General features: G+C 50.0%; 1 pseudogene; it reads right to left on the reverse strand.

Annotated features, from left to right (window-relative positions):
- Positions 1-17,871, reverse strand: part of LOC122702036 — a 40,047-nt pseudogene extending 22,176 nt beyond the window's left edge.
- Positions 17,872-27,531: the final 9,660 nt, after the last annotated feature.

The raw sequence follows: 27,531 nt of genomic DNA on the forward strand, positions 1-27,531 counted from the left end.
GTCAAACAGCAGCTTTCCTGACAGCTCGGTCCTAAGCCCGTCGTTTCCCCAAAGCTAAACCCACAGAGGTTCAACAAATGCCGTGGTAACCGGAGGCACTGGCATTGACCGCAACACTGCTTGCCTCCCGCGTCAATTATTCAAATACACCTGAGTCCTGGCTGCACTTAACTTCCCTCTTCCCCTAGGACTAGGTTTGTCATGAGTGCAAAAGCCACTCTATCAACGTCACCTTGCTAGTTCAGGGGCCATGAACTGTCAGCGGGATGAGTCAATCAACTGGGGAATAATTGATTGGGCTGATGGATTTTTTTCCTTCTTTTTGCAAGTGTTATTTATTTATTTATTTATTTACTTTGGCCATGCTGCGAGGCACGTGGGATCTTAGTTCCTCAACCAGGGATTGAACTGATGCCCCCTGCAAAGGAAGTTCAGTTCAGTTCAGTCACTCAGTCATGTCTGATTCTTTGTGACCCCATGGACTGCAGCATGCCAGGCCTCCCTGTCCATCACCATCTCCCGGAGTTTACTCAAACTCATGCCCATTGAGGTGGTGATGCCATCCAACCATCTCATCCTCTGTCGTCCCCTTCTCCTCCTGCCTTCAATCTTTCCCAGCATCAAGGTCTTTTCAAAATTGGAGTTTCAGCTTCAACATCAGTCCTTCCAATGAATATTCAAGACTGATTTCCTTTAGGATGGACTGGTTGGATCTCCTTGCAGTCCAAGGGACTCTCAAGAGTCTTCTCCAACACCACAGTTCAAAAGCATCAATTATTCAGTGCTCAGCTTTCTTTATAGTCCGGTTCTCACATCTGTACATGACTACTGGAAAAACCATAGCCTTGACTAGATGGACCTTTGTTGGCAAAGTAATGTCTCTGCTTTTTAATATGCTGTCTAGGTTGGTCATAATTTTTCTTCCAGGGAGTAGGCGTCTTTTAATTTCATGGCTGCAATCACCATCTGCAGTGATTTTGGAGCCCCAAAAAATAAAGTCTGCCACTGTTTCCCCATCTATTTGCCATGAAGTGATGGGACTGGATGCCATGATCTTAGTTTTCTGAATGTTGACCTTTAAGCCAACTTTTTCACTCTCCTCTTTCACTTTCATCAAGAAGCTCTTTAGTTCTTCTTCACTTTCAGCCATAAGGGTAGTGTCATCTGCACATCTTAGTGATATTTCTCCTGGCAATCTTGATTCCAGCTTGTGCTTCCTCCAGCCTAGTGTTTCTCATGATGTACTCTGCATATGAGTTAAATAAGCACAGTGACAATATACAGCCTTGATGTACTCCTTTCCCAATTTGGAACCAGTCTGTTGTTCCATGTCCAGTTCTAACTATTGCTTCCTGACCTGCATACAGGTTTCTCAAGAGGCAAGTCAGGTGGTCTGGTATTCCCATCTCTTTCAGAACTTTCCACAGTTTATTGGAAGGGCAGAGTCCTAATCCTCTGCAAGTGTTACCATTTCTGGCCAAGATCAAACAACACATATTCTTTTTTTATTTTCTTTTCCAGTTAAAAAATTTATTTTGCTGAAGTATAGTTGATTTACAATGTTGTGTTTTTTCTGCTGTACGGCAGAGTGATTAGTTACACGTATGTAGACATATTCTTTTTCATGTTCTTTTCCACTATGGTTTATCACAGGATATTGACGATAGTTCCCTGTGCTCTACATTAGGACCTTGTTGTTATCCACTCTATATAAAATAGTTTGCATCTACTAATCTTATATATTCTCCAGTGAGGGCCATTTGCTAAAACATTCCCTATGGTATGATTACACGGGAGGCTATTAGACGGTTAAAACCTGACTCTGCCTTTCATAGGATGGATGACCATGGACAAGTAACTTCATTTTTTGGTGCCTCAGCGTTCCCATCTATGAAATGGTTATAATAAATTACCCCCTGCACACAGGAGCTTATGATGATCCAGTGAGTGAAGGCCTAATACAGCCGAGCTAACAGTGGCCATTGCAGTGGATGTTGTGCTGTTTTAGAGAGGGAGCTTGAGGTCAGGTAAACCAGAGCCGTCAGCTGTGTTGCTGATTCCCCCAAAAGCACTGGTCCCTGTGAAATCCCCTCCTGAGACGTGCCCCACTCAGGGTCCCGACCTCTCTCCAAGCCCCTCCTTTGAGAAGCGGGGTCCCTTTTCCAGGAGGTCGATGCAGACCTACAGGTCAAGGCCAAAGTCTATGAAGACTCATTGAATGCCCTCCCTCTTGCACTCCTTCTGCTCCAGCGTGAACATGTGGTGGTGGAAGAACTGCTGCAGCTTCTCCTTGGTGAAGCTGATGCACAGCTGCTCGAAGCTGCTGAACTGTGGGGTGAAGATAGAAAGAGGGGGTCAGCCCATATGCAGACAGAGCTGACCCCGGGAGGGGCGGAGGGCTGGGTCGCCAGCAGAGCTAAAGCTGGCCAGTGTGTGGCACGGCCGCAGATGCCTTAACACCAACTACCCAGTCGGTGCTCCCAGGCCCCGTGAGAAGTGCCTCTTGGCCCCCCTCCCCGGGAAGGCTCGGAGCACCTCGACCACGGGGCCTGCCTGAGCCTCCCACTGCTGCTGCAGCACCCAAAACTCAAACTCCAGCCTCATGCGGTGCATGAGCACCAACGTGGAAAGAATCATTTCCTTTCTAGGCAGAGAAATCCTTTGAGATGCTTTGTGGGTCTGACTACCCCCCACCCCGTGTGCCTTTGGATAGGTCTCTCTGTCTAGTTTTTCTCATCCTCATCTGGAGGATGAAGGGGTTTGAGGGATTTGCAAGCCTTTTTTATTCATTTTTTAAAAACCAGATACTGCTTTCTCTTCATGAAAGCCTACACGGAAGGGTCTTACAAAAAACAGGTCAGAGGAGAGGGGCCGTTGTGATCACAGAGCCACCTGCATCGAGCATGTACATGTGTCAGACGCTGGCTAAGCTGCATCTGCAAGAATGATCGGTGACCCCATTAAAGATGGGGACCTGGGGGTGCACGATGGCGTGAAAGTGGCGGGGCTGGGAGTCTAGCCCTGTTTGTCTACTGCACATGCCCCACTGTTGGCGCAGGCGTTTTCCTCCCTTCCCAGCCCCACCTGGCTGGCCATCAGCAGCTGCCCAGGACTCCAGGCAGTACAGTTTGAGACTCTGCTAAGGCCCTTTCCACCTATGGAATTAAATGGTTCTATTGTAGACAGCAGCCAAATTAGCCTCCTAGATCCTGAGAGAAATTGAAAGTGAAAGTCGCTGGGTCACGTCTGACTCTTTGCAACCCCATGGACTATACAGACCATGGAATTCTCCAGGTCAGAATACTGGAGTGGGTAGCCTTTCCCTTCTCCAGGGGATCTTCCCAACCCAGGGATCGAACCCAGGTCTCCCGCATTGCAAGCGTATTCTTTACCAGCTGATCTACCAGGGAAGCCCAAGAATACTGGAGTGTGTAGCTGTTCCCTTCTCCAGGTGATCTTCCTGACCCAGGAATGGAACTGGGGTCTCCTGCATCGCCGGTGAATTCTTTACCAGCTGAACCACTAGGGAAGCCTGATAGAAATGTAGCTAAATTATTTTTTTTAAACCCCAGCTGTGGCTAACAGAAGTCCTGGAATGATAGGAGAGCAGAGCTGGAGTGCACCTTAGCGGTCATCACCTCCAGCCGGCTCATTTTAGAGTTGAGACAGCTGAGGCTCAGAGAGGGATAGCCACTGTCCAAAGGCCACACAGCTGGTTGGTGGCCAACCCGAGTCCAGAACCAGGTCTCCTGACTCCTAATCACGAAGGTCAAATCTTCCTGACCCACAGCACCCATCTTGTGATGAGGCCTGAGTCTCATTTGTCTGGGCAAGAAACGGGGACCACCAGTGCTGTGCTGATAAATCAGCTCTCTCTCTCAAAAAAAAGCTCCTGGTTTGTAGTGTTGGCCAGTCTCCATGGTGTAAATGCACCATGAACATGTTATCTACAGGGTTTTGACCAGCTCTCAAGAATTCTTGAAAATTCCCCCAATCAGCTCTGGTGAGCCGGGACAGGCTGGCTCCAGCCAGCGCACCACTCATTCTGTCTGTTGTGACTTGGCGCCAATACATGAAAGATGGGACATTCTGGAGGCCAGAAGCCGGAGAGCCAGAAGCAGACTGAGACTGGCCAGCCCCAGGTCGAAGGTGAGAAGCGAGAGAACCTTGATGAAAAGGCTCTTATCAAAGGAGGGTGGCTATGCCAAAGTGAGGCCAGACACGCCTCCAAGATCTTGAAGCCAGCGATGTCCAGCACCCCAGTGAAGAACTGCCTCTGCATCTTGGTGTCCAAGATCTTGTTGATCCTGACCACCAGCCACTTGAACATCTTGTCATACACAGCCTTGCCCAGGGCCCCGAGGGATTTCTGGCACTGCTCCACGTTCTGGCCCTTCTGCACCAGCTCATTACCTCCTTTGACCCGCAGCCTGGTGATGCCCTTCTGGAGCTCCCTGAAGTTGAGACCCATGAGGTGGGCAACTTTGTCGGCCACTGAGCAGGGACAGATAAAGCAGGAGAGAACCCGCCCTGGAGAACCCCAGGCCCCGTCTGTTGTATTTAGAGAAGGGGTTGTGGGGAGAGAGGAGGAGACCCCCCCCCGCCATGTTGCCATCGAGAAAACAGGGGTCTGAAGCTGTGCCATAGATATACAATGGAATACTATGCAGCCATGAAAAAGAACGAAATTTCACCATCTGCATCAGTGTGGCAGGACTGGAAGGTCATTATGGTCAGTGCAATAAGTCAGACAGCTAAAGACCACTTGTATGTGGAATCTAATATAACAAACTAGTGAATATAACCTAAAAGAAGCAGACTCACAGATACAGAGAACAAACTGGTGGCTACCAGTGTGGAGAGGGAAGCGGGGAGGGGCAGGATGGAGTAGAGGAATAAGAGGTACAAACTATTAGGTAGAAAATAAGCTACAAGGATCTGTTGTACAGCATGGGGAATATAGCCAATATTTTATAATAACTATAAATGGAGTATAACCTATGTTGTACACTTGTAACATAATATTGTACATCAACTATACTTTGATTTAAAAAATTTAGAAATATTGGGGAAGAAAAGAAAACAGAAGTCTGATAACGGTTTCTGTACTCGTTCGCTCCAGGTCAAGCGGCAAAGTGATATAGAAACCACAATTATGTCTCTTACTCTGTCGTGCCTTTTCGTGGCTCTCAGCATCTGGTATTAAAGGAACATCCTTGGTTTACCGGGTGTCTCTGACATGCGCAGGAAGCCCTGGAGAGCCCCAAGCCCCCCTGCCCCCGCTGCTGGCCGCCCGCTCCCCGCACAGCCCCCGCCCCACGCCTGCCCTCTGTGGTGTCCACCTTGGCCTGCCGCTCTCTGGGTTTCTGCCTGAGCTTCACGTTCCCAAAGTGCGTGATGCCCCCCAGTCAGCTTATACACGTTGGTCTTCTCAGCGCTGAAACCCAGCATATCAAAGGCTTCCTGCAAGGCCACCGGGGGAAGAACACCAAGGAGCTCCTGGCTTCCTGTTTCTTGGAGTGGAGGTCACCATCAGGGGGCACCAATGGGCCATGGCGGCTCGGTCTGGACGCTGGAGGTCAGACAGACCCTGACCGGGGTGAGTCTTTGCTCCCAGGAGCCCAGGCCAGATGCTCTGCAAGGTAGTCCTTGTATTCATTTAACCTTCCGGCCTCAGTGTAGTCTCTGCAAAATGGGGCCTGTAGGTGGTCATAAAGATAGACCAGAGTGATAGGAACAAATGGGAAGTAGTGTTATAATCCCCACCATTATTGTACAGGCTCCTTGCTAGGTCCTGAGAGAAGGGGAAGGCGAAGATGCATCAGGATTTGATTCTTTTGTCAAAAAAAGAGAGAGTTACACAGCATTCTAACGGAAGTCCCAGGTGCTCAGCATCACAGAGGAGGAGAGAGAGGTGCCTTGGGAACTGGAGGGACTAGAGGGTGATGTCTCGCTGGGCTGGGGAGGAGGAGGAGTTATGTGGAGTAGACCACCCCGCAAGTCCCTGTCGAGTAACAGCTCAACTCTGCAGAGAGAAACTCTGCTCACTACGACAGGCTTGGGGAAAATGCCGGCTGCAACCCCAGAAATCTCCACGGGACAATCCAGGCTGCTGCCTGGCAACTCTGCGTGTGGCCTCCGGCCCCACCCCTCCCAGTTCAGATGGCAGGGCCTGCAGGCCGCAGAGTCTTTCGCCGGCCATGCCCGACCACCCGCGTCTGTGATCTGCAGCTCTTCCCCGTCGTGCATGTTACCCACCACGGTGACGCCCTGTCTCACCCAGGGGCACTTCTTCGGGTTGGGGACCAGCAGCAGCCTTTCTGCAAGAAAGCAGGTTAGCGGGCTGGTGACGCGTGGTTTCCTTCTTTTTTGGTTTTTTAAAAAGATTTTTTTTTGACGTGGACCAGTTTTCAGTCCTTTGTTGAATTTGTCACAATATTGCTTCTGTTTTATGTTTTGTCTTTTTGGCCCTGAGGCATACAGGATCTTAGCTCCCTGACCACAGGGATTGAACTCACACCCCCTGCTTTGGGAGGCGAAGTCTTAACCACTGGAATGCCAGAGAAGTCCCTTCTTTTTCATTTTTAAGCTCTATCTCTAAATGCCTCCCCGTGCCATGTATGATGGTGGTATCGTGGTGGTTACAGAGCTGAATACAATGTGCTCCGTGCCCCTTGAGGTCACCTGGACTTAGGGAGGGACTTGAATGAGGCACGTAAGGAACTCTGGAGTCACAGGAGGGTCTCAGGAATGGCTGTGCCCTTTGTCACTTGGCCCAGGACCTGGCACCTAGTAGACAATTAGTAGATGTTTCTGGAATAAATGAATGCACATCTTTCTATTCTCTCTCCTGTAAAAAGCAGGTCATGCTCAAAGGCAGAAGTAAACCAAAGATTGCAGCAGGTGGTAATAATCACTTGCATATAATATGCCTGGGATGTTGTCACGTTTACAAAGAAACACACTCACTTCTATTTTTCTTCAAATATGTGCCCCTCTTGTTCTGTCTTTTTCACTTCTGGAAGAGACATGGATGCAAGAAATACTGTCCTTTCCTTTTCTCTCTACTGTTGAGAGAAACTACAGCCTGAGAAGGAACATAAATGGTGCCTGCCACTCTGCTCCAGGGTCAGGAAGGCAGTAGGGCTTGGTGGGGAGTGTGGTAGACAGGAGAACTTGAGCTCCATCCAGAGGGCCCACTAACACTCAACTTCCCTGACACGTGCCGCATGCCTCTCTCTCTCTGGACCTTAGCTTCTGAGCAGGTCTGCCATGGACAGTTGAGCAGGTTGTTGGCTGCACCAGGGCATCCAGCTGAGGGCATGAATGCAGTCCGCTTGCTGAACTGTGCCCAGGGTGGACTGTGTCCACATGCAGTGGTCCTGGGCTGACCTCTCTGCTGCTGTCTGAGCAAGACACGGAAGGCGTGCCCGCATGCCCAGTTGCTCAGTCGTGTCTGACTCTTTGCGACCCTGTGGACTGTAGCCTGTCAGGCTCCTCTGTCCATGGGATTTTCCAGGCAAACATACTGGAGTGGGCTGGCCATTTGCTTTTCCAGGGGATCTTCCCAACCCAGGGATCGAACCTATGTTTTCTGCCTCTCCTGAATTGGCAGGCAGATTCTTCACCACTGAGTCACTTGGGAAACCCAGACAAGGAGTCAGGGGAGGAGGCAGGTGGATCTAAAGCCCTGCACCCCAGGTCCATGTCTCAACCATGGCATCTCAAAGCCCCATCTGTGAAATGGGCCAGCAATGGTGTGAAGCCTCATAGGCTATTGTGAAGGTGGGTGTGAATCGAGCTTTGAGAAACTTCCCTGTAACCTCTTCACATAATTCTCAACTAAAGAGATTTGTGTAGAACCACAGAACCCCTCCACGCACAGGAAATTCTTTCATTATTGGAAATAGTGGAAAATCAGTTAAGGGATAATGAGAGAGATGTGAAGATCTTTACCGACAAGCTCAGGCTTCCTGTTGGAGAGAATCTGGTAGAAAATGTGGTAGCTCCTCTCGGCTGCTTGCCGTGAGATGACACGAGAGTTCTCCAAGAGATCCGGGAAAGAAGAAGCCAACGTGCCCGTGAGTTCAGCCCATTCTCCCTGGAGTGCAGGGCTCCCCTCCGCATAGAGCCCAGTGCCATGTCCAGGCATGGGCCCTCTTCCCTGTCCCCCAGACCCATGGCCGGGGCAGGGGGCTGGCTCCTGAGGGAGGGGGCCCGGGAGTAGGGCTGACCTCCCGCGTGTGAGCCAGGCTCTGCTCAGCCGGGCCCCGCGCTTGAGTCCCTCTGCTGCTATGTGGAAATTCTCAGTACGTTTGGAACAAGGGGCCCATGCTTTCACTGTGCGCTGTACCCCATAATGGTAGCTGGTCCTGCCCCCCAAGAACCCTCTGAAAGGCCTGACTCACAGCTCTCGATGTCCACTCCCGCCAACTTGCCCGTAGCTCCGAAGTGGATCCAGATGAACTTGCCCGGGGCAGGGAGGGTCATGAGGGAGCACGTGTGGCACTCCAGACCAAGCTTGTCACCTGGTCACTCACTGGCTGTGGTCGCTCATTGACCGCCCCACCATGCCGCGTCCCCCACCATGCCGCGTCCCCCACCCCCGAATTCTAAGGGTACTGAAGGAAGGTGACTGGGCCAGAGGTGGCTGTATGTGGAGTTCTGGATTTCCCACTCGGACAGGCAGAGAACGACGTGGGTAGGTCTTGGAGCTAAACCTATGGTCTGGGGGTAGCCTGCAGCTTTGGGGCATCTTATGGAGCAGAGGAGTGCCCTGCTAGGACCCTCTGGAATTCCACCCTAGGCAGGCGTACTGGGAATTATCAGTCCTGAATATTCATTGGAAAGACTGATGCTGAAGCTGAAACTCCAATACTTTGGCCACCTGATGAAAAGAACTGACTCATTAGAACAGACCCTGATCCTGGGAAAGATTGAAGATGGGAGGAGCAGGGGACGACAGAGGATGAGATTGTTGGATGGCATCACTGACTCAACGGGTATGAGTTTGAGTAAGCTCCGGGGGTTGGCAATGGACAGGGTGGGAGGCCTGGCATGCTGCAGTCCATGGGGTCACAGAGTCGGACACGACTGAGCGACTGAACTGACAGACACATAGAGGGCGCTATTCCAAGTCTCCTTAAAGAGAGACACCGAATCAGCCAAGGACAAACTCTCCTGGAAATCGGAGTCTCAACGTCTCCATCACCTTTTGCCCTCACCTCCTCCCCGCCCAGCCCTCTTCTCCAGGCAGTGAGAGGCCCTGCTGACCCCAGCAGGAGATACGGGGTCAGCAGGGAAAGGCAGGGCACCACTGAGCTCCGTCCATGACCCAGCTCCCGCCAGACAGGCTTCAGGGCCACCAGGGCCCTGGGGACAGCGCCTCTCCCGCATCCCGCTGCCGTGGGGCCCCTGGGTGGGGGTGGGGGGATCAGCCTCCAGCCGCTGCGATCTCTGGGTTCCTGTTCTGACTTCTTAGTCCTTCCATCACCTTGTGCCCACTTCTCTGCACTAAAGGCCCCTGGATTTAAATACTGAATTGGACTCTTTTTGTTTGTTTTTTAAAAGCATTATTTATTATAAACCATTTTGTTTTTATTTATTAATATTTTTTGGCCGCGCTGCACGACTTGTGGGCGGGGGGGTCTTAGCTCCCCAACCAGGGATTGATCCTGTGTCCCCTGGGTTGGCAGTGTGGAGTCTTAACCACTGGACCGCCAGGGAAGTTCCTGACTGATAACAATCTCTGGGAAGGAGATGCTGGGACTTGTGTCATCCCACTGGTGAGTGTCAGTCAGCCCTGACTTCCTCCCTTGGGACGGGGTGATAAAAGCCTTTCCCACCACCCTGGGGTCACCCCTGCCACCGTCACACTGATGAAGCTGGAGGAGGTGTTGTTTCTGGTGGTCTTGGCGTTCCTGAATGCTTCTAGTACAGGGTTTGCCTGGATGACTTGCTCCTCCAGGGACCCCTGACCCAGAGAGAAACACAAGGTGGGCTGGCCTGTCGGCTGCTGCCTGGGCACCCAGGGCTTTCAAATGACAGTGGTGTATGTGCCAGGAGCCCAGGAGAGGCACGGCCTTGGGGAGGCGGGGAGAGAAGGACTGAGGGGACGTGGGAGGAGGGCCACCACCTGAGGACTGTCCCCCTGCAGCCCCTGCCATCGGAGCCCCCCTGCCAGACGACAGGCCTTGATTCTTAGCTGCTGTTTCTTTCCTTTGCTCTTGGTGGAGAGACTCCTATGTGAACCTTAAAACCATTCCCTGGGCATCCCTGGTGCTCCTCCAAAGTCTTCCTTTCCTCTCTGTTGGCTTTTTACAGTTGCCGCTGGCCCAGCTAGTGCTCCCTGGGCCCTGGGGCTCCCAGGCCTGCAGAAGCAGCTTAGCCAGGAGCTGGCGGTCCCTTCTCTCCCCTGCCAAGCACACGGGGCTCTGGCACGGCACTTCTAGGGGCAGATGTGGCCTGGGGCATCAGAGTCTGTCCAGTCGGTCAGTCACATCCGGATCTGCAGCCATCTTCTCCTCACGGGACTCCACCCAAGTCGCTTATCTCCAAGCGACCATCTCCTCATCTGTAAAGTGGCCCTAACCCAGAGAGCAGCTGTGAGGGTCACAGGGCTCTGCTGTGTGGACCCAGAGACCCCAAGTGTCCCCAGACGGCCCTCCCTTCCCATCCGAGGACTGTTTGCCAGTTCCTCCGCTGTTGCCAAAGTACAAGACGACTTTCTTCGTGTTCTCAGTCTTGCCGGCACCAGATTCTCCCCTGCAGATGGAGAGCAGGAGCAGACAAGTGAAGGGCAGAGTGGGGAGTGGCTGCAGAGAGGCAAAGAGATGCAAGGTCCAGGCTGGGCGTCTTCACATCCCAGCCATCCGGGCAGACAGGGTGGGGCGGGAGGGGACTTGGGCCCAGAAACCCCTCACCCCAACTCCGTTGAGCAGATGCAGCCTTACCCTGCTAGGCCCACTTGTTCGCAGCCTGCAGATTTCCATACAAAGTCCCCCCAATTAATTCTAAGAAGGCTTAATTACATGTGTAAGACACAGACCTAATTACATGTCTATAGACTGGGAGGCAGAAGGGACACTTAAGTGATTAGCGTAGACTGGATTTCACACTTTGTAGGGAGGAAAGTCAACAGGAAGATGTAATTAGAAAACACTTAGAAACTCAACATTTGGCATCACCCTAGCCATGCCGCCTGCATCTCCCTGCATCCCGCCCAGCTTGGAGCGTAGCTGCAGTGGCCAGCGGACGAAGAAGAGCTAGGATCCCGTGGGGTCTGAGGCGACAGGCCTGCCACTGCAGTCCACATCCTTGCCGAAGGGCCCAAGAATTTACCAGCCACTCCATTTCTACCAGCCCCATCCCAGAAAACTGCCTAGTCATAAGCAACATAAATAGTAACATTAATAAAAATCACTTTGCACTGCATGGCAAAGATGGCCCAGGGAATGGTTAAGCGTTGACTTGAGTTCTGGACATTATTTAGCTCGTTATCCCATGTTTTTGTGATGTTTAAATGAGATGGGGTGTGAGGTAGGGCTGGTACTTAGCAAGTGCACTCACCAAGCAATATTAAAAAAAAAAATCTTCAGTGGGTGATGAGGGATCAAGGTTGGGACTGGGTAGCACGGGGGTCTTATGCATTTGGAGCCCTAGCAGCAAAGGGATTTTTCTTGCCCCGCCATGACAGACCCGGCAGCCCCCTCCTATCCCCACCCCCACACACACCCATGAGCCTGTCGTGGTAGGTGCTGTCCTAGATGGAGAAGGGGTGGGGTGACATCTCTGTGCATGCTTCTTGCCTTTGTACATGTTGGCCACGCGGGCCCCGTGGATGGGCAGCCACCGGTAGGGGCTGACTGTCACACAGAGCAAGGCTGAGTAGGTCTGGTGGGAGGAAAGGAAGAGGATTAGCTGGCCCTTCTCCCGACACCCTCTTCCCTCTGGACCCCGGCCCGTTGCAGAGCATCCTGGCTGGAGCATCCTGCCAGCCTGGAAAGATTCCGTGATGCTCTCTCTGAGAGCAGAATCTATGTCTGACTCTTTATCCAGTAGGCAAAACCAGGCTTCTCTTTAATATGTATCTGTTTCATTTTCTTTTGGTCTAATTATTGGGTTGGCCAAAATTTCACTAGGGTTTTTTTTTTTCTTTTTTTTTTTTTCACTAGGGTTTTTTTTGTAACATCTTACGGGAAAACCAGAACGATCTTTTTGGCCAACCCCAGTATCTGCTTTGATAATGTAATCGTTTCTACGGACAAATATGCAGCAAAACGTCCCCCAGCTGCGAAGTGCCCGCCCCCTCCTCCCAGAAGGAAGCACTGTGTTGGTTTCTAATATCCTTTTCTCGTACTATACAAACAAACCCCAGAGATAACGTTCTTATCCCCTCACCTTGTTCTTAAAGCAAACAATCGTCTTCTAGGACACTGATTATTTTTTATTTTTTTAATGGAAAAAAATTTTTTTGAAGCACGGTTGATTTACAATGTTGTGTTCATTTCTGCTGTATGGCAAGGTGATTCAGTTATACGTGTATATTCTTTTTTCATCATCTTTTCCATTATGGTTATCACAGAATCTTGAATATAGCTACCTGTAGTGTCCAGTAGGACCATGTTGTTTCCCCCTCCTGTAGATAAAAGCTTGCATGTGCTAATCCCCGAGTCCTACTCCTTCCCCGTCCCACCCCGTACCCATCCCCTTTGGCAACTACCAGCCTGTTCTCAGTGTCTCTGGGTCTGTTTCTGTTCCGTAGACGTTCATTTCTGTCCTGTTTTAGATTTCACATACATAATACTGTTTCGTATCTTGATTTTTGGATTTATTTCATGGGGGAGGTTTTCCCTGACAGTTTAGGGAGTTCTTACTTTGTGGACTCAATCCGCCAACTGGTGGGCAATATGGATTGGTCTACTCTTAAGAAGATATTATTTTACCGTATGGCAATTTTTTCAGGAAATCATCCCATTTAAAGAAAAAAAATCAGAAAAACCAATGAAGTAGTGAAAGAAATTACTTGAGGGCAGAAAATGGCCACATCCGTGGGTCCCAAACTTCTCCTGCTGGACGTTCACACTGACCTCTCTTGCCTCCACTCTCTGCCTCTCTTCACGTCAATTCGAAAACTTTCCATTTTGGTCCAAGCCGGGTACACACCCCCAGCTTCTCCTTAGCAGAGCTGCATTATATTGCGTTTTAAAAAGGAACTTTATTAAATAGAAAGCGACCCAAAGAAAGAGGAGCAAAGAGGAGGCAGAGAGCCCAAGTGAAGATGTAAGAGGATGATGCACTGTGTCTCAGCTGGGATCCAGCCACTGAGTCGCTCTTTCCCTCCAGCCCTGTCCTGGGGGTTGGGGTGGGGCAGAGAGAGCAGACCAGAAGCGAGTCCTGTCCGTGTCTGGGCCAGAAGGAAAAGGAGAGGCCCCCACCGCCCTTGCAGGGGGGCACGAGAGGGCGGCTGCCCTGCCGACCCCGGTATTTCAGTCAGTGGTTAACCGAGGTGTTTGGATTCAAGAGCAGACTCCTGCCCTCTCCACAGACTGCAAGCCACTCTCCACAGAGCCTGCAGTCCCTTCGCCCAGAGTCGTGGTGTGGCCAGCCTTGGGAGCAAGCGCTCAGCTGCAGAGGGGCTCTGAGCAAGCCCAGGCCCTGAGCTTGACCTTGAGCCCACACGGACATTCTCCGCCCAAGCTCAAGGCGCAGCCAGGCTGCAGACGTGGCTCTTCCCAGACTGAAATCCAGTGATGCCCCCACTAGCCTACGGGCCCAGCAAATGACCCCAAGAGTTTTCCAGAGACCCTCCAGCGCTGCCTGTAGCTCTGGTGCTGCCGAAGGTCTGAATCTGGAACTGAAGCAGCATTGAAGTAGGGCAAGGGGAAGAAGCCAGCAGCAGCTCTCTTGTCACCAAAGCCCAGGGAAGGGAAGTCCCCTGACCTTGAAGCTGGGCCCCAGCTCACCCAGCCCTACCAGATTGCCTCTTTCCTTTCTAGTAAAGACATCTAGTTAGGCAGACACGTAAACTTCCTGATATCCCAGTCTTGAGTTTAGCCTCCAGCACCTTTGGGAAGTCTTAGGATTTCTAAGACAGTTAAGGGACTGATGGTAACTCACTGTGCTGATCCTAGCAAAGTACTTGTTGAGTGAATGAATGCTTGAATGGATGGATAGAAGGAAGGGAGAAATGAAAGATGGAAGAATGGTAGGAAAGGAAAGGTGAATGGATGGATGGAGGATGGATGGGCAGACAGGGAAAGACATTTAATGAAGCCGTGTGATATCACTGGGTGGAAATGATGTTTTGATTGGAGGGTTTGCTGGGATGGGTCAGGAGGAGCACTTGTGGATGACAGCCTCAGTAAAGGGTGTATCAGCTGCCCACAGAGATCGTACCATCACTGAGGTGCCAAAGCCTCGGGGTGGAAATTCTGATCTGTCAAAAGCATGGTCCCTCTGCCTTTGTCCCAGACATAACATGCATGGGTTGTTGGGGAGGGGATTGTGCCCTCCCTGTCAGGAGAGGGGCCGAAGAACTGAAGCCACCCCCTCCTCCCCACCCTGGCCCTGGCACTCATATAGATCCTCATGTTGATGTAGCATTGACGCAGATTGTCCAGGACGCTGGCCTCGTTCAGGAAAGTCACATCAGCCATGTCGCTGGCTTGGTTGAATTTGGAAGGGTTCATCTTTCTTGACGATGAGCGTCTGGGGGTCAAAACACAGCACACGCATGAGGACACAGTATGGTCTCACCACCACGGCGGCATCGGGCAGAGTACCACCCGCTCTCTGGCATCGTGCAAAAAACTGGATCAGTGGGTCCAACTCCTGGTGCAGCCCTGTCCCATTGAGTTTGGACAAGGAGGAACATCCACGGCCCTCTGAGCTCTAGGTGCCTCCCCTCTGAAGTAGGGATGACAGTGGCTTCCTTGGCTGGTTGCTGGGAGGATTATATGAACTGAAGTGGCATCAAGTAAAAAGACCTTGATGTTCCCTCCCTGTGTTCAGAATACCTCCAACAAGTGCTTCTCTTTCAGCCAAGTCCATTCTGGTAGCTGAACTTGCTCATTGATCCCAGGGACCCTGTGCAGAGATGCGACTCTTGGCCCTCTGCCTTGAGAATTAGCAGTGGTTTCTAAATAGCAATGAACTTTTCCATTAAAAAAAGTCATTCCCCCTGCTCCCACTAAACCACCTTGAAGGATAAAATTGAAAGCAAGCTAGCAAACAAGACCAAAAAGAAAAAAAGACAACAATGATGAACAGTAGATATTTTAGGGTAAAAATAATACAACCAATTCCCGTTCCCACTCTGCACCCCAGCTTTTCCTCTGTAAATGAAAACTAGCACCAGCTCTTGTGGCAGCATCTGGGACCAGAGCTCAAGGCATGTGATCGAGAAAACAAATATCTTTCTGCTGCCTGAAGCCTGAGATGTGAGGCTCAAACACCTACTGGGATTTCTGGGACTTTTAATAATTTATGAGTTCAACAGGCAAATAATTTGAAATCTTGACGGCTCTGAAAAATCCACCCAGTAATGGTCACCACGCCCACAGTAAATCCAGCTAGGTTTCATTCAGGGTCCATTTCTTGTAATTTCCTGATCTCTGGGCCTCACCCACAGGCAAACACTTGTCTTTCAGCCCCAGCAGAGAAATAGAATTCTGCGCCTTTATCATTAAGAGCCAGACGAGTCGGTCTTTTCCGTCCCAAACCCTGCCGTATGCGTGTCTACTGCAGACGCTCCCAGAAGTTGTGTTGTCTTTAAATTGTACCCAGACTGGGGCCTCTGGCGCTTCGCTCTCATCATCCATCATTCCTGGCAACACTGCAGTGCCCTGCCCTTCTGAGAAGGATGCTTCTCCCGCAAGTTAATCTTGACTTTCATATTCAAACCCACTGGACCCCAGCGGCAGCCTCCTTTTTCCTGTGGCCACTCCTCTCAAAGAGGGGCGAGGCACAGAGTAAAGCTTAGATATTGCCAAGTTCTGATCATGGAAGGTCTCTGTGCCCTTATTCCTGAAATTACCCAAGGGTTGATCACATGCACCACCCCCACCCCCACCCCCCGCAGCCCACGTGGAAGATGAGGAGACACTGTAGAAGGGGCATGGACGTTGGAGCCAGACACAGTAAGCTTTGGGGTTTTGTTTTTCCAAATTTGTCAGATTTATTTTTTTTAACTTCTAATTTTATATTGGAGTATAGCCAATTAACAATATTGTGATAGCTTCAAGTGGACAGCAAAAGGACTCAGCCATACATATACACCTATCCATTCTTCCCTAAACTCCCCTCCCATCCGGGCCACCACATAACATTGAGCAGAGTTCCCTGTGCTGTATAGTAGGACCTACCTTGTTGGCCATCCATTTTAACTATAGCAGAGTGTACATGCCGACCCCAAACTCCCTATCTTTTCCCCCTACTCTCGCACCTGGCAACCCTAAGTTTGTTCTCTGTGAGTCCAGATGCAGCAAGCTTTGAATCTGAATTCATCATTCACTGTCTTTGTGGCTGTAGGCAAGTTCCCTAAAATCTCTTTAATCTTCTGCAAAATAGGGTTCATTCATCCTACTACCATAAGGTTATTAAAAGGATTAAGCAAAAGATCCAGTGCCTCCCCGGGAGTCTGCCCCAGGTGAGGGGTCTCCTAAACCAGATTTTCTAGCCACTCTCTGAAGTCCGTCCTTGTAGCTGGACACAGTGTGGATCAACAGAGAGGGCTGTGCTAGTAAACCAGCTATACGGGGGGGAAAAAAAAATCCATGATTTGTAGCTTTTGTCAATTCCACCATGGCTGACACCAGGACGCCAAAGGTTTAACGACCACCTGCAAAGCCCCTGAATGTTTAGGGTTGGATCCTTTCAAGCCAGGATAAGGCAGCCCCAGCTCAGCACCACCACGCAGCAAGGGGCTCGGTGCCACTGTCTGTAGCTCATGACACTGGAGAGCTCAGCGGGGTTGCCCAGGGCATTCCAGGTCCCGTCTCACAGTCCTCACGCCATCGTGGGCACATCACACAATTCCTGATGGATGGGATGCTCCTTCTCACCCTTAGAAAATTGATTCCACATGAGAGCTGTCTGGGGCTTTAAAGATAAGTAACTCTCATGATGGGCTTCCTAGGTGGCTCAAGTGGTAAAAAGTCTGCCTGCCAATGCAGGAGCTGCAGGGGATGCAAGTTTGATCTCTGGGCCAGGAAGATCCCCTGGAGGAGGACATGGCAACCCACTTCCGTATTCTTGCCTGGAGAATCCCACAGACAGAGGAGCCTGGCAGGCTGCAGTCCATAGGGTCGCAAGGAGTCAGTCGGATATGCCTGAAACAACTGAGCGCGCGCACACGCAACTCTCGTTATGATCTCTTCCACACATTCACTGTTTTACAGAGCATACAAAGTACTTCCATGTCCTATCACATTCGAATCTCTACTGTAAGAAAACCAAAGGTCAGAGAGGGTAAGTGTTTTGCTCAGGGCCCCACAGGCTGAGTGTCATTGAGTCTGCACTTGAACCCAGCACAGGGGACTCAGAGGCATCTGCTCTTCTTACCACTCTGCCTCTTGAATCCTGGGGTTTCAGCACTCCTAAAGCTGTTTCATCCTGGGGATCATTTCCCACCCACCTGGTTGGTGATCGTCTTCACGGTGACTTGGTCACCCTGTTCAGACTGGTTCTCCCCAGCAACAAAGCCCCCCTTCTCATTCTTTTTTTTTTTTTTCCCTTCTCATTCTTGACCCCGCCGGACCTCTTGATGTCATAGGGCTTGTTCATGGCTTCGATCCTCCCCTTATCGGGAGGTGCCAGGAAGGGCATCTGGTCCACATTAGCCCCGCATTCACCTTTGTATGCACCGGGCATCGTGGCTCAGCTGAGGGAGGAGCAGAAAGGAACCACTGGTGGGAGCCAGGGCTTCCCTGGGTGCTAGAGGAAAAAGAGAGGATGGTTTACAAAACTGTTGTACAGGCTGGGGCTGCTTCTCACGTCACTTTCATTGTCTTGGTGCTATTAGGTCTTAATAACCAAGAATAATGGCTTCCCAGGTGGTGCTAGTGGTAAAGAATCTACCTGCCAATGCAGGAGATGCAAGAGGCGAGGATTCGATCCCTGGCTCTGGAAGAACCCCTGGAGTAGGAAGTGGCCACCCACTCCAGTAGTCTTGCTGGGAAAATCCCATGAACAGAGGGGCCTGGTGGGCTACAGTCCACTGGGTTGCAAAGAGTCCAACACGATTGAGTGACTAAGCACACACATACCACTGAGAATAACAAATAGACTGATAACTCCTCAGAGTTGTGTACCCCCAGCCACCGCACAACGCTTCTGCGTCTGTGGTCCCATATGCCCCCACACTAAGGCTGTGAGGTAGGGATCAGGGATTTGATGTTATGGAGGAGAAGATGATGACCAAGAGAGATTAAAGCATGGACTTTTAACCAAGAAATGGGATGAGAAAACAATTACCATTTGGTTTTCATTTTCCCGTAAGGTCTGAGCAGAGGCCACAAGCCACCACAGTCCTGCTCTGCTGTGGCCTGTCCCCAACAGAAATCACAGCTATTCTCCTTTCACAGTAGCATGGCTGCAGGCATCTCTAAGCATGACTTACACTCATCTCAACTTTGAAATGATGGTCTCATGAGAACCTCAGGTAGAAGTTATTTAAATCTACTAACAGTAAAGTCTACTTTGAAATGCTATATCACAAACTGATTTTTAAAAATATTTTGATAACTGAATTTTAATACCCCTGGTTTCCTTTGTGACCCTACAGAGTTTATTTTGTGCATTTAAAAACACTAACCTGAGCAGAGGTCTGCAGGCTTTACCAGATGCTAAGTGAGTCCCTGGTGCTGAATAATTGTCCCGGCTCAGTGATTATCTCTCTTAAGATGAGGCCAGCCCGGAGTCGAGGCTGGGCCTCTTGGTTTCCAAATGCAGACAGTCTCTGAGGAAGGCAGAGGACTGGGGACTTTCAGTAGCAGAGAGAAGTCAGGGGCATCCCAGTCTGTCTTGAGGGTGAAGGACCTCCCTGGAGGTTTGGGGAGCAGGTGGTTCTGAGCCCCTTTGCCAGCAGCGCTGTTCCCAAGCCAAGGGGACAGCCTTCACCTTTAAGCTGGAGATGGAGGCTCTCACAATGGTGTTCCTGGACCCCTACTGCACTGAGGCGTCCTTGGGGGAGCTCCAGCATTCCCTGCCAGGTTTTCCAAAAGAGGCCGAGTTGAGATAGGAAAGTGATGGAGGCAAAGCCAGACGCTTTCTCCTCTTCTCATCTCGGTGTGGTGTCCAGGTTAGAGAGTTCTAACTGAAGCCTGGGTTCCCCAACCCTTAAGCTGGTCCATTCCACAGAAAATGAGGATGAGAGAAGGGCTATCAGGGGTCCTGTGCCTTTGTGGACCACTGACCTCTTTGTCCATCTGGTGATGTCTGTGCTCTCATTGGACAAAGCTTTAAATTCAGGTGAATAAAATGAGTAAGATCACCAAGGAAACAAATGACATGGAAATGTAATGAGCACAGTATTAAATATGCATGATACGGCAGTACACGCACTTCTTTACAAAGGTATCAGATAACACGACCTAACAGTGAAGGAGGACACAGAACAGGCTCTATCTTGAAAGCAGGACTCCATCTTGGGCCGGACTGTGGACTTTGAGCTCTACGCCCAGTATCTATGGAAACAACATACCAACTGGAAAATCAGGCCCCCCCCCCCCCGGAAGCCCGTTGCCTAAAAGAATACCCTAATTATCTGTGTAGCAGAATAGAATCATACATTCTATTATGTTTATTGGGGTATGACCACAGGCCTATTGGCAATTGTCCACTGTTAACTACCTAGGCTTAAGGCATATGATCACGGGTTAACTTTGATTGTATCTTTCTTTTTCCTTTGTTCAGACTAGTTTCAGGGAAACTTATACACTTAGGGTATATAAGGTTTTCACAAAAACTGCTCGGGGTCCTTGGCTAAGAGGAGACTCTGCCTTGGGCCCGCCGGTGTAATAAACTGCACTCCACCATCTGCACTGTCCTTCTGAGTGAGTTTGTTTCCCGGAATGTGTGGCTACAACCACAGCAGGTTTAGTAACTTTTGTTTTAAAGCAGCCATGAGAATTAACAATCTTTTGAGCTCTCTGCAAATAACTGTGATATAATATGAAAATAGTGGTGATTTCTATTGCTGACAAAGTCACAGGTACTGCTAACACGACTGTGATTTGTCACCTCTGTTAAAAAGGGGGAGGAAATGATACGTTTCAGGTAAAGGTAGTGAACATCAGGATGCTGTTGTTTTCCTACTGAAGACCCCCATCTCTGGTGGGGAGCATGGGGCTGGGAGGTCCCCAGTAGCTTTGGACAGTCTTCGTCCAGCATCTAGGAGACCAGGCTCTCAGCTCTGCCACAGTCACCCTGGGCAGCTCAGTGGCCTCGCTGGGCGTCCCCCCACCCCCTTTCTGGAAGATATGCTGTCTCGACATAAACTTCCTTTTGTCATTTGCTTTCCCTGGCAGCACGATCGCACTGCCTTTCTGCGGTCTCATTTTAGTGGTTCTGATTGACATAGATGGAAGTCACCAGGGAGACGAGACCAAAATCCACATGAAAAGAAAATGCGAGTACCCGCAAGGTCAGATTTTTAAAAATGCATTCGATTTGTCTTGAAAACAGAACAACTACTCCTGTCTCTGTGCTGGGTTCCTTTTCAATTGTCCTAATTGGGGAGGAGAGGCCAGAAATTCTCCTTTATTCCAATTAAGTTGCTTGTATTTTTTTTTTTATGGTGGTTTTGCCACAAACCACAGGCTAAGGTGTGCTGGCCGTTGTCCTGGCCTGGTGGCCTGGGGCACAGATCCCCGGGACCAGGAACCCTGAGGGCCGTGCAGGCCTCTGACACCAGGAACCACCCCTCTCAGTGGGCACCAGCCTCCTGCTCAGTTGTGACCGCATCTTCCAGGGCCCCCTGCATCTAAACAACTCCTGCTCCCTGCCCCCCAGACAACTGCTTTTCCCAGGCATCTTTGATAACAAGACCCATTTTTCAAAACCACAAACCACAAAACAGAGAAAAAATTCAGTGCATGGGATGCAAATGCTTAAAGTGTCTTAAGAGGAGGAGAGATGCATTGCAGAGTGTGGGAAGTGGGTGGCGGGGATTGAACCCAGCTTGAATCCCACATCCCCTCCATCCCCTGGGTTGTGCAGTGGAGTGGGGCTGATCCCAGTTCAAACCCCTCTGCTCCTGTCTCGCTGTGGAATGAGGCAGCTCTCTCCTGTCCCCTAGGTCCAGAGCCCTGGGAGCATTGAGTGACGTGCCCACTCTGCAGCCCCTCAAGAAATGCCTCCTCCCCGCTCCCCCTTGCGAATCTCTCATTGTTACATCTCCTCTCCTTGGGCGGCTTCTCCACGGCACCCCCTCCCCGTTCCCCACCTCCCCCAGTCCCCTCTGTGGTACTCACCTGAGACCACACTGGAAGAGATTGGGCGCCCCAGAGGCTGGCCTTTCCCTTTGATACCTGCCCAGCAGGTCTGAGCCAGCAAAACTTAAAAAAGAAGAAAAGAACCCCTCCAGGGCTCCAGCGGGCTCAGCAGGGCTCCCCTTCCAGGGCTTGACTGGACGCTCCTGGGTCCCTCCGCGGGGATCAGTGAATGCCCTGCTGCTAGGACATTTGCCTTCCTCCCATTGCCTTTGTGGGGAAACTGATGACCTCAGCCCGGGGGTGCAGGCGGTGGGCAGGAATAGAAGAGCTAGCTAATGAGTTTTCCTCTGAAAACTGTAATTGCACCGTGCAGGGGGCTTACGCTCAAGGAAGAAGACGTGGGTGGGCTCATACAAGGCCTTGGGCATGGATAAGCCTGGATAACAGCTGGTTGATGACTCTGTCCCTTTCATATGCTCAGGCCAGAAGTGTGAGCTTGGACTTCCCCCATCTGATCATGGCCATGGGTCCCCTCCAGCCCACAATGGCCAGCAGAGCCCATGGGACACCATGGTACAATGCCAACTTTGAGTTCTGAATCTTTACCTCTAATTCTTCTGTGGTTTTCCTTGCTCTCCGGGCCCTGTCCTCTTAGGGCTTGTCTGTTCCATCCTTAAAGGGGGATGGAAGGACCTTAAGAATCCTTCCCTGGTGGCTCAGATGGTAAAGAATCCACCCGCAATGCAGGAGACCTAAGTTTGATCCCTGGGTTGGGAAGATCCCCTGGAGGAGGGCATGGCAACCCACTCCAATATTCTCGCCTGGAGAATCCCCATGGACAGAGGAGTCTGGTGGGCTGCAGTCCATGGGGTCGCAAAGAGTCAGAGTGACAAGCACAGCAAGAATCCTTTGTGATTTTCTCAAGCCCAGAGACAGCCTCTGGGTCTGGAGGGAGAAACTTCCCCAGGGAACTTCCTTCTTGGCATCTGCAATCACCCCATCTCTACCCTCTGATCCCTAATTCACTATTCTTTTAATTGATACAAAACTAACAAAACATAAAATTAACCATTTTAAGTAACTAACTCAGTGGCATTTAGTATATTCTCAATATCCTGTAGCTGCTTACCACCTCCATCTATTAACAGTTTGAAAACATTTTCATCAGCTCAAAAGGAAATCTACAAACCATCAAACAGTTTCTCACCCAGCCCAGGCAGTCACCAGTCAGCTCTCTGTCTTTACGGTTTTACCTCTTCTAGGAATTTCAGGAGTAGAACCATACAATGGCATACAATGGCATACAATGACTTTTGTGCCCGGCTTCTTTCATTTAGCATAATGGTTTCAACGTTCATCTACATTGTAGAATGTATTAGCACTTCACTCCTTCTTAGGGCTGAATAATCATCCTTTGCACCCATTGCATGACGGACCACAGTTTCTTTATCCACTTATCCACTGATGGACATCTGGGTTGTTCCCACCTTTTTTTTTCTTTAAATTTTTTTATTTGGTCGTGTCAGGTCTTTTTGGGGCACATGGGATCCTTGTTGCATCACGTGGGATCTTCCACTGTGGCTCACAGGCTCTCTGGTTGTGGCGTGTGGGCTCAGCTGCCCCGCCGCATGGGAGATCTTAGTTCCCCGACCAGGGATTGAACTCATGTCCCCTGCATTGCAAAGCAGATTCTTAACCCCTGGACTACCAGGGAAGTCCCTCGTTTCCACCTTTTGACTGCTGTGAGTTGTGCTGCTATAAACAAACGTGTACCTGTATTTGTTTTCAGTTCTTTCGGATATTTACCTGGGAATGGGATTGCTGGGCCATTTGGTAATTCTATTGTTATAGCCACGCTTTCCGGGAAACAGACTCACTCAGAAGGACAATGCAGATAGTGGAGTGCAGTTTATTACGCCGGCGGGCCCAAGGCAGAGTCTCCTCTTAGCCAAGGACCCCGTCCAGCATTTGTGAAAATCTTTTATACCCCATGTGTACGTGTCTAAACCCACCACCTGCCCCATGTGTACGTGTCTTAAACAGTCAATAGTCAATAAGCCCGCAGTTACATTCCAACCAGTTAATAATCGATAAGCCTGTGATTACATCTTGACAGATACGAAAAAAGTTTATGACCTGTCCGGAGACAGGTGTGATTACGGTATGCTTCCTCTTGGGCAATGAGTAGCCTGGATGTGATCTTCAGGATTCCTCTGTCTGGAGGGGGTCTTATCCTTCCATTGTCGTCCTCACAGGCACTAAGCAGAGAGTTCAGAGTCCACTGGAGAGGCAGTCCAGCACAGCCAGCAAGGACAGGCCTGAGATGGAGTTCAGGCCCTATGAATTCCTTCTTCACTATGTTTAGGTTTTTGAGGAATCACCAAACTATTTCCACAGGAGGCTGAATCATTTCACCTTCTCACCAGCAATTCACAAGGGTTCCAACTTCTCCACATCCTCCCTGACATTTGGGCTTCCCCGGTGGCTCAGGTGGTAAAGAATTTGCCTGCAGTGCAGGAGACCCGGGTTCCATCCCTGGGTCAGGAAGATCCCCTGGAGAAGGAAATGGCAACCCACTCCAGTACTCTTGCCTGGAGAATTGCAAGGACAGAGGAGCCTGGTGGGCTATAGTCAATGGGGTCACAGAGAGTCAGACACGACTGAGCAGCTAATACACATACATCACTAACATTTGTTATTTTCCTTAAAAACAAAAACTATGGACATCCTAGTGGGTGGGAAGTGGTGTCTCATTATGGCTTTTATTTAGATTTCCCTGATGCCTGATGATGTTGAGCATCTTTTCATATGCTCGTTGGTCACTTGCGTATCTTTGGAAAAATGTCAAGTCCTTTGCCCATTTTTTAATTGGTTTGTCTTTCTGTTGTTGAGCTGGAAGAGTTCTTTATATATTTTAGATACTAGACCGTTATCATATATATGATTTACAAATATTTTCTCCCATTCTGTGGGTTTTTTCAGTTTTCTGATAATGTCCTTTGATGCACAAAAGTTAATTTTATTTATTTCTTCTTATTTATCTATTTTAATTTTTTTGCAGTGTAGTTGATTTACACCCTTGTGTTCATTTCTGCTGTCCAGCAAAATGACTCAGTTATACGTATATACTCATTTTCATGTTCTTTTTCATTATGGTTTATCACAGGATATTGAATATAGTTCACTATGCTATACAGTGAGTGAAGTAAAAGTCGCTCACTTGTGTCTGACTCTTTGCAACCCCATGGACCATACAGTCCATGGAATTCTCCAGGCCAGAATACTGAGTGGGTAGCCTTTCCCTTCTCCAGGGGATCTTCCCAATCCAGGGATTGAACCCACGTCTCCCGCATTGCGGGCAGATTCTTTACCAGTTGAGCCACGAGGGAAGCCCAAGAATACAGGAGTGGGTAACCTATCACTTTTCAAGCAGATCTTCCCGACCCAGGAATTGAACTGGGGTCTCTTGCATTGCAGGCAGATTCTTTACTAACTGAGCTATCTGGGAAGCTCTATACAATAGGATCTTGTGGTTTATCAATCCTATTAATATATTTACTAGTTTGCATCTGTTAATCCCAAACTCCCAATCTTTCCTTCCCCCACCCCCCAAAAAGTTATTTTAATGAAGCCCAATTTATCTATTTTGTTTTTTTATTTTGCCACCTGTGCTTTTGGTTTCATATTTAAGAACCCACTATCAAATTCAAGGTCATGAAGATTTGTCCAGCATTTTCTTCTAAGAGTGGTATGGTTTTAACTTTTACATTTAGGTTTGATGCCTCAATTCACATTTATTTATTTACTTTTTGGCCACACCATGTGTGGCATGTACGATCTTAGTTCCCCAACCAGGGACTGAACCTGGGCCCCCTACAGTGGAAGCACAGAGTCTTCACCTCTGGACCACCAGGGAAATCCCTGAATTCACTCCTAAAGGAAAAAGGAACCCCCTTAAGACAGAGCTAATTTCCCTGTTTTCTCTCTAGGTTTGGACCTGGGAACTAACTACTTAAGACCCAAAGAACTTTTCGTTTAGCACATAGTAATGTCTTGCATATGTTTTCTATTATCATCTGATCCCTAGAGCATGTCACTGTATTCTGAAAACTGGAATCCATCAATGAAGAATCATATTGGCAAGCGATCCTTTACCAGCACTCACTCAGCCTGAATACTTCACACCTGAGGATGAACCTCACTTCTCCTGAGCAGGGCCCCAGTTTCCCCAAAGGTAAAAATCAGATCTTGGCTGAGACTCCTCCCAGCATGGCTGTTCCCTCCCACCTGCTGCTCTTCAGAGTCTGTTCACCCGATGGGGTTGTTTTTCATCTCTTCAGCAGCAGGGCTTCTAAAGAGCAGAACTTTATGCAAATGTCTGGGTTGTGAAAGATGAAAGTGGAGCTTCTCTGGGTACAGCAAGGAGGAGGCCTTTGAGGACAGCGCCCAGACATCCAGGAGAGGAAGCGGAGGGGGCCCCTCCTCCCCTCCCCGGCAGCCAGAGCCTGGAGTCCATCCTGAGTGCAACACCCCACCCAGAGCCCGGGGCGCTTCCAGCTTCTTCCCCGGTGATTCTCATCTGGCTAACGAGTGGGAGGCCAGTGAGAAGAGCCTGGACCCTGTCCCGCCAAGATTCTGGGAAGGGATATTTCCCAACAGGAGGTTCTTCAGCCTGGGGGAGCCCAGCAAGAAAGAGCACACTGCTGTAGGGTCACTGCCTAGAGTTTGATGAGAGACAACACGCTAATTGGGGGAGTGTTACGGGAAACCATGGAGGATGGTGAGGGGCCGCCCCATCCCTAGAGAGGTGACTGGAAAGCCACCCCAGCTGGATACAGCTGTAGAAAAGTGCGGCCCTTAGGGACTGACACAGCTACTGCCCAGCCAGACCCAGTGGGAGCGCAGGGACCTGGGAGGCCAGGGGGGGCCAGCCTCCTGGGACACCGGACAGGGTGGTGACGGGTGGCAAACTGTTGTTGCCGTTGTTCAGTTGCTCGGTTGTGTCAGACTCTTTGCGACCTCATGGACTGCAGCACACCAGGCCTCCCTGTCCATCACCCACCCCCGGCGTTTACTCAAATTCGTGTCCATCGAGTCGGACACAGTGTCCATGCCATTCAACAGATAGAGGATGCCATTCATCCTCTGTCGCCCCCTTCTCCTCCTGCCCTCAATCTTTCCCAGCATTAGGGTCTTTTCCAATGAGTCAGCTCTTAGCATCAGGTGGCCCACAGGTGACAAACAGAACTGAAGCAAACCTAGGGCATCCAGCATCTGCCCCCATGGTCTCCCGTGGTTTGAGTTTCTCATGGGGAAGGTTTGTTTTTTAAAATTTTTAATTTACAAAAACATCTTTTTTTTTCATTTTATTTATTTATTTATTTGGCCCCGCCGTGCAGCACGCGGGACCTTAGTTCCCTGACCAGGGATCAAACCTGTGCCCCCTGCATTGGGATTGTGGAGCCTTAACCACTGGACCGCTAGGGACGTCTCCATGGGGGAGTTTTTAATGGTCAGCATGCCAGAAAGTTCCATTTCAATAAGTGTGCTTGGTCTGGGGAAGGCCCCCAAGGTAACCAAGAGTAGGTGAGCGCATGCACTGTTCTCTGCCTATAAAAATACATTAAGAATCGCACTGGGCTTGGAGTCATCTGGCTCCTAAAGGTATCTGCGGGAAGTCTAGTGATGTCTTTCTGTAGGAGGTAAGCTGACCCGAATCCCCTGGGGGAGAATTTCCTGGAGTCAGGGGTTGGTGTTGATTCAGCCATGAAAACAAAGGGCTCCTTTGTCCATGAGCTCATTTTGATCCTTCAGCAATCTGGGCAGGTGGGTCGGGTGGATGAGTAAATGACCTGCTTTTAGCAGATGAGAAAACCAGGGCTCAGGAATATGAAGCAATTTGCAAGAAAGCACACACAAGTCAGCCTCTGAGATATGACTTTGTTTTTCTTCCTGGCACTTATCACTATCCAACAATGCATTATAGATCTGCTAGGTGACTTGGGGGTCTTGTCCTCATAGAACATGAGCGTGGTGATGACAGGGGCTTGATCTCTCTACTGGGAGGTACTGCAGGGTGGTGGTCAAGAACTTGGAC

The sequence above is a fragment of the Cervus elaphus genome, chromosome 10 (genome assembly GCF_910594005.1).
Source record: "Cervus elaphus chromosome 10, mCerEla1.1, whole genome shotgun sequence".
NCBI lineage: Eukaryota > Metazoa > Chordata > Mammalia > Artiodactyla > Cervidae > Cervus > Cervus elaphus.